This window comes from Bidens hawaiensis, unplaced genomic scaffold (assembly GCF_021521415.1).
Source record: "Bidens hawaiensis isolate Kalapana, Puna unplaced genomic scaffold, B.hawaiensis_p1.1 tig00033872_1, whole genome shotgun sequence".
NCBI lineage: Eukaryota > Viridiplantae > Streptophyta > Magnoliopsida > Asterales > Asteraceae > Bidens > Bidens hawaiensis.
In genome coordinates, this window is record NW_027505297.1 from 75446 (window position 1) to 83217 (window position 7772).

Consider the following 7772-nt stretch of genomic DNA (forward strand, 5'->3'; position numbering starts at 1 on the left):
GATTTAGCAGGACACTCTCGTCGTTTCATACGACCTTATGCGCAGCTGGAACACCTACCCGATTCTCGTGTTGACTCGGTCTTTCATGCTAAAAACGATATGCAGTCTCACATGTTTCAAAGCTCAAGCCGGTTTTCAGAAGCAAATCCACCGGTCTTGGAATTACTTATCTTTTGGGGTCACCGACCATTGGAAAAAGACAAGTGTTAGCCTTATGATCCATTGGTGAACCGCCCCTTGTTTTGACTTGAGGACAAGTCGTTTTACCTGGCCGAAAGTATTGATACATACATGTTCCCGCCCAAACCCATGTTACCAAATAAGCGGGAACAGCTTTCAGTTTGTGTTAACTGTTCATATTAATATTAGGTTTTCTGCTTTTGTTGAGTTATGTCGATGTTTATGTTTATTAAAATTAGGGTTTGTTAACCTTGTAAACTAGAGATCACCCATCTCAAATTGGGTCACTATGCATTTCAATTTCAGTAATCAAGTTCTTAATTTCGGTTCTTATCAATTGTACCTTTTAGAGTTTCTTTTTAACTCTTCAAGGGAAAAAAAATAAACAAATGTTCTAATCATTTAGCAAGTAAGTTATACAAATTTATTTGAACAAAAAACCATGTGTTTTAACCAATGTTGTAGAAATTCCTAAGCGCTAATCGAGCAGTAGGGTACGGACTAGGGACTAACGATTATATGGGATTCATCGGATTAGAATTTATGTGTAAATTTCAAATATACATACATATACCAAATTTTATGTCAAAATTTTACAATTTTCGTCAATTTTGATCAAATAGCTATTAATTGACACCTAGTTTGGGGGGGGGGGGGGGGGTCGACTAACGTTTATTTGTGGATTAAACAACATGTAGATGATTTTTACAACCATTGTTTTAACTCATTGATTTTGACTGAGGGTTTGTTTCCTTTATAACATTTTTTATTTTGAAAAAAAAAATCATATACTCCCTAGTAGCTAAACTTAGGAGAAAAATAATAGTTTATAATACCCACCCACCAATAAATTGTAGCTTCTATATGGATGCCGCAAGTGGTCATTTATTTCTGCAAAGATAAAGACATTAACACCAATATCACATCCAACAATTTATTGTTTTAGTTGAGGATCTTGTTGATAAGAGAGGTATCTCAATTCTCAAATGTTGTGGCCCACAAACCATAATGTGGGCCCGGCCCTAAGAACTTTGTAACGTAAAGAAACTTCATTTTTCAGGTGGGCCCGTCTAGTTACTGATCCAATTAAACCTTTGGCATTTGTGGGCCTTGTGGCCCCATTTCATACCGGCCTAGACGCCTAGTTAGCGACATTTCCATTTCACTATCAACAAGAGCCAACTTTTAAGATGTGCCTATTCAAACCGGTTTCTTATTCGATCCTAAACTGAAAGTGAAACTCATTTTAGTGAAACCGGTCCCCATCAGATTTGGCTCGTAAGTTCGAGATCGGTTTGAGAATATATCAGTTAAAATTTGTTCAAACCGAACGATGTGGTTTCTGTCTAGTTTCAAATTTATCTGGTATTTTCCCCATATAAACTGGCTTCTAATCCAAACTGGCTTGAGATGATCCGGTTTAGCCCAACATCCGGTTTAGTGCAACTTTACTTTTAATTATGCAAAAAATAAGGTTGCAATACACTTAAAAAAGCTCGATAAATGTAAATGAGCCAAGTCGAGCTCGAGCCACGGTAATATTGCTTATTTGCTCGATCGTTTGCTTCTTTTAAATTAAGCCCAAAATTTTAATATTTATAAGTCATAACTGAATACCATATTAATATTAATCTTTCTAGGCCTGAGCTTTACATCAATGTATCGATTCATATTTATTAATAAATTTTACATGTAAGTAAAAAGTATTGTTTTTTATTAAACTTTTTGTTTGCGTACAAGGTGCACTAGGCTCCCGCGTTCGCACAAGGTCCGAGGAGAGACCAAATCACTTCACGACCTGATGTACAAGAGGCCATATCCATGACCTGAACATGTGACCTCCAAGTCACAAAGTAGCAACCTTACCGGTTACCTCAAGATCCTCATATTATTTTTTATAAAGAATTTAAAATAACATTTCAGTATGTATATATCTTTCTAAGCCAACTTTTTCATAATCTAAGCTTGTTTTGTGACTGCGTAGAATCTATTTATCAATTATACATGTAAAGGTACTATTTTTTATTAATATTTCAAAATTAAAACAAGCCAACTTGAGTTTTTTACAAGCTGAGAACACGTTCAAATTTTAGTTCGTTAAGAATAAACAACTTGATCTTACTTGTTTAACTTCGAGCTCGAGCTTGAACCAAATTTGGTTCCTTGAGTCAATCGTAAAGTGGCCCAAAACTTAACCCACACACAACCCCACCAAGTAACAAAAAGAATAATTAAAAGGAACAAGATTTATACTTCTCCTGTCACACTTAACTAGTTATATTATGTGTGAATCACATAATGTGATATTATTTGTGAAGAAACGTGGATCGACTTACTAGTAGACGATCAACTTTCCTTGGGTATGAGTGTGCTATATCACCGATGGTTCTCCGGAGTATGAATTCTTCCACCTACAAAACGAGCAGCACCGTGAACTTACCCCTCAGAAAGGGACAGAGGGGTCCTCTTTGAGGTAACCCTCCGGTGTGAGAATAAGATATTGTAGGAGAAAATAATAATAATAATCAGAAAGTGAGTAAGGACTTTGAATGTATTTTCTTGCTTACCTCCCCTAGTGGAGGTGGTGTGGTATTTATAGTGTTAGGGTTTCCAATGATTGGGCTCAGACCCAATTAGGGCCTTTTTGGCCTCCTCCTATTGCTTCGCGCCACGTGTCCTTAGGACACCTGGTGCTTTTTCATTGATTATTCTCTGACCAAGGTATTTCACCTGACCCGTGTGCAATCACGTGGTAGCACATGGGTTTTGCTGAGTTGTCCACCCTTCATTGGCAGCTGTCAACATCAGCATATTCTTTATTCCTTAAAGGATACATTCTGGAAGGTTGTCTGATGAGCACAATCATGGTTGTCCTTATCCTGATTTGGATAAAGACGTGGTTGACTATGTGCATGTGTGATATGCGCCTATCCTGGGGATGCGCAAGGTCTTCTCTTTATTCTCACGCGCAGATGTTTCATGCGCGGATGTGATATGCGCAAGCATATGTAATATGCGTGAGCATAAGTGGTATGCGCCACGCGCAGATGTGATATGCGTGAGCATATATGATGCGTGAGCATATGTGATGCGCCATACGCAGATGCGCCACGCGCAGATGTGATATGCGTGAGCATATATGATGCGTGAGCATATGTGATACGCGTGAGCATATGTGATGCGTGAGCATATGTGATATGCGCCATGCGCATAGGTTTTGGCTTTGTGTCTTCATGACATCCTGATTTCGAGCCTCTTGTCTATATCTTGTGGGTTGACCCGCCCCGCTCGATGTTAAGGCGGGTGCATACCTCTTCAAGCCCCCCCAGTCTAATGTGTGTCTTGTCTCGCGCGAGCGAGGTAAGATAGATATTAGACTTAATAGTTTGCTCTTTTAATAGGGTTTGTCTTTTCTTTTTTGTTTCTCATATGTGCGTTGCGCGAAATTCTATCCTTTTGGTTGAAATGAATCGTCCATGTACGTGGTTGGTTGGTGCTGACATGCGTCAGAGATGGAGACGTTATGTGTCAGACTTTTCGTGTGCTCGAGGTGCTACAGTGGCCTTTCATGTCTCCTCATACAGTGTCAGGAACACGTGTCGCGCTCATGTTGGCCTGCACCTGCGAGTGGGGGCGCGTGAGCGTAACTCTGATCAGTACCTGTTTTTTTTTTCTCTCTCCTGGGCCTATTAAAGCAAGCCTTTTGAGTGGTTTTTCTTCATCTTCATTGTTATTTCAGAGCTCTTTCTCCTTCAATTTTTATTCCGATTAAGAGCCTTTGTCTTTTGCTTCCAGATTTCTGTGCTTAAAGCAACCGCTGTTTGATTCCCAATTGTATGTCTGATAACCCAGACACCACAATTTCCCCCAACAAACGCCGTGTAAAATCGTTAGTTATGTCCACTTTGAAGAAGACCGGCAAGGGTAAACGGGCTGCCGAGGCCTCGTCGGAGGAGGTGGGGAAGAACAAAACAATGAAGAGATGGGATGAGATTCCCTGCAAATTGAAACAGTCTGACTTCGACAATCTCGTCGTCTCTCAGGGTTTTCTCCCTGAGTACGGCTGTCTGCTCCCTGCGGCCGGGAAAACGGCGGCAGATCCGCCCCCCGGCTACATCTCTTTATACTCTCACTTTTTCACTCACTGTAACCTTCGTCTTCCGATGACAAGGTTTATGGGTGCGCTCCTTCAGTTTTATGGGATTTACATATCCCAAGTCCATCCTTGTGGACTAGTGCGCATGACTCATTTTGAGTTCATGTGCAAAGCTCAGCGCGAGGAGCCCACCCCTCGGCGCTTTCAATATTTTTACAAGCCAAAAATCCAAGATTCTTGGTTCTCGTTCATACCGCGCAGTCAGAAGGTTAAGTGCTGCACTGTTTCCTTCAAAAGCCTTCATGATTGGTCTGAAAATTTTTTTTATATTAAGGCTGGTGTGATTCCCATCCGCATGACCATGACCGCGATCACTTCTGCGCCTGCGGATGAGAATGTTCTTAAGAACCCAACGGGCACATGGGTTAACAAGTTAACTGCTGAACCATCCCCCGCCAAGAATATTTGCGAGGAGGCGCTGGTGGGGGTTGGTATGAGCAAGAGGTGGACCGACAGCGCGACTGAGCCTGTCATCCAAGTTGATGGCTTAGGTGAGTTATTAGCTCATTGCATTATTTCTGCGCGAATATAATTCGTTTTGCTGATATCATTTGTCTTGTTTTATGCAGTAAGCAAGGAATACGTCCACGCCGCCTATGACGAGCATATGGAGGGTGGCTCTGTCGCGCTGAGCGCTGGGGAAGTTGCTTTCCCCGATCGCTTCGATGATATGTTCATCCCTGTCGATTTAGATTTTTGCTTTGACAGCGATGCGCCTGGTAAGCCTTTGTACTTATGCTTAGGCCTTTAGAATACCAATTTTGGTTAACATTTCTGTCGCACGTATTGTAGATGCGCTCGAGAACTATGAGTTGGAGCTTGCGGAAGAGGAGGTGGAGGAGGAAGCAGCTGAGTCGCCACAACTCAAGCGCAAAGCTAAAGGCAAAACTGGCGCAGGGGCCAGTAAAAAACAGAAGAAAAATGATGCCCCTGTTGCCCAGGATCCTCCTACCCAAGCGAAGGGACTTGAGAAAACCAAGGGATTTACCTCCAAGTTTTCCTCGTCTTCTTTGCCTCGAGGTGTGGGCAATCCTCCCGTCCACACGAGGTATGGTGCTGCCACCTCATCTCTTCGCGCGGCGGACAAGGGAAACGGCGCTGCGCCTGCTGTTTCATCTTCTCCAACAGGTATACTTTGTTTATATTTTGTGGTTTTATGAGCGTGATTCCGATAGAGTTATTAATGAAGCTTTGTTCACTCAAATGTTTGTAGAGCCGGCGACTTTGGTGGCTCAACCTCAGGCGCGGCAAGATACCGAGGCTGCGCCGAAGGTTGCTTTGAAGTCCCCTGCTTTACCCTCGAAAAGGGGGAAAATGTACTTCATGGCGATGCTCAATTCGCGGACGGCGGTGCGCCAAGGTATTTATTGCGCTTTGATTTTCTGATTTTTTCCTTTAGATCAAGTCATGAATCATTTCTGCTTGTTGGTTTTTCATAGGAATTATAGCTGGCACACAAGCTGCTGGTGGCACTGCTGGCGCCGGCGCCGTTAGTTCTGCTCCTGCTCCAACAAGCACTGAATCTCCTCTCATTGGGATTACTAAGGAGCAGAAGACTATTTTACGCGCTGATCTAACGGCGTCAAGACCTCCCTCACCTCCTCCTGCGCGCAGCCCTCCTCGCGAGACTGTTTTTGATTTTTCCAAGTCGCAGGAGAAAAGACATGTTACAGAGGATGATGAGGAGGTCAATTTTGAAGATTCCGATGGCGGCCGCGCAAGCCCTGTAGCGCCACGAGATTTCGTGGCGCAGCCTTCTTCTCGTGGCGCTGGCGCTAACTTTTCTGCCGGCTCTCCGCAGGTATAAGTTTGTTTTGCTCCGCTGTGCGGACTTCCAGATTAGTGTTTAGATGACTAAAACGTTGTTTTGCGTTGCTTTGTGTTTGCAGGAAGCCGATCACATATACTGCCCGAGATGGAATATTACTGAGGATAGCTCATTTCAATCCATGGGCGTGTGTGAAGACTTCTGGGCTCACTCTGTGCCTCCGGCTGAAAGGAGGTTTCAGGAGGACCGCGCTCGCGTGGACTTGCTCAACGACCACCTTTTTGCTGGGTCTGCGTTCTTTGCTGCCTCCCAAGGGCTTCGCAATGATTATATAAAAGTGCGCGATGCCCTTGCGGAGGCCAAGCAAGAGGCTAAGATTTCTGCTTAGAATCTTTCTGACGCTCGAGAGAGAGCTGAGAAACTCCAAGCAGAACTTAGCGAGAACCGAGCAAGTGCCAACGCTGCCTTTGTGAAGCGCGGGCATGAGCTGCAGGCTGCGTGGGAGAAGCTGCAGGCGGCGGAAGCGGATGCGGCCAGGTACGTGCGTCGGGCGCGTGACTTGGAGTTGGAGGCAGAGGCGCGTGATCAAACTCTTGTGCAGGCTAACACTGACAAATCTTTATTAGAGAGTGAGGTTGCGCGCCTGAAGAAAGAGCTCGATGCTGCGCGAGCAGAAAAGGATGAAGCCTTGGCGGCGGCAGCGTCTGAGAGAGAAAAGCTCGATGCTGCGCGAGCAGAGAAAAATGAAGCCTTGGCGGCAGCAGCGTCTGACAGAGAAGAGCTAAAACAAACCAAGGAAACTGTTGAGTTGTTAAACTCTCAGATTCCTGCTCTTGAGACGTCTGTTTCTTCTCTCGCGCAGGATCGTCAATGGCTAGTTTCACAGGGTGTGACTCGTTGCGCTTATGCGATGAAATACTCAGACGAGTTTCAGACCCTTGTGATGGATTGCAATGCTGCGTCGCGCTTGGTGGGTCGAGCTGAAGGGTTTAAGGATGGCTATGAATATAGCATGCTGAAGAAGAACCCATCCGACTACCCTTATCAGCTCGACGTTGTCTGCGCTGACATGGCCGAGGTGGGGGAGAAGTACTTGAATACTCCGATTCCCATCCTTGAGCAGGTATTTTAACCTTAATGAGTTTACCTTGACTTATTTTCCTAATCTTTTGTACTCATACTTTTCCTTGTGACTTGCAGATAGCCGCGCTTGCTGACCAGCCCGATCTTGGCGCGTTAAAGAAATTACTTGACGAATATGAAGGGACTGGTGCAGCGATGATGGCGCGGGCAATGCTGCCTCTGCTAGCGGCTCTGGCGTGGCCAAAGGACCTACTCCTGACACTATCGTGATAGAAGACGACTCCATTCAAGACGAACAGCTTGATTATGGTAAGTTTGGAGATGACGAGGAGCGGGCTGCGCCAGATGCTGAGGGAGGAGGTAATGATGAGGGCGATGAAGAGGCTGATGTTGATATAGAGACTTGAAGAGCCCTTCATGTTTTTTTTTTTTTTTATTTCATCATTTTGTAAATTTGTAAACTTCTATGTTTTGGAATGAAATTATGTTTTTCCCTTATTCGCATCTTGCGCATTCCCAATTCATCTCTTTATATTGCATGTGTTTGCTTGTTGAATATAAGATATGCTTGCACATTGAAACTTG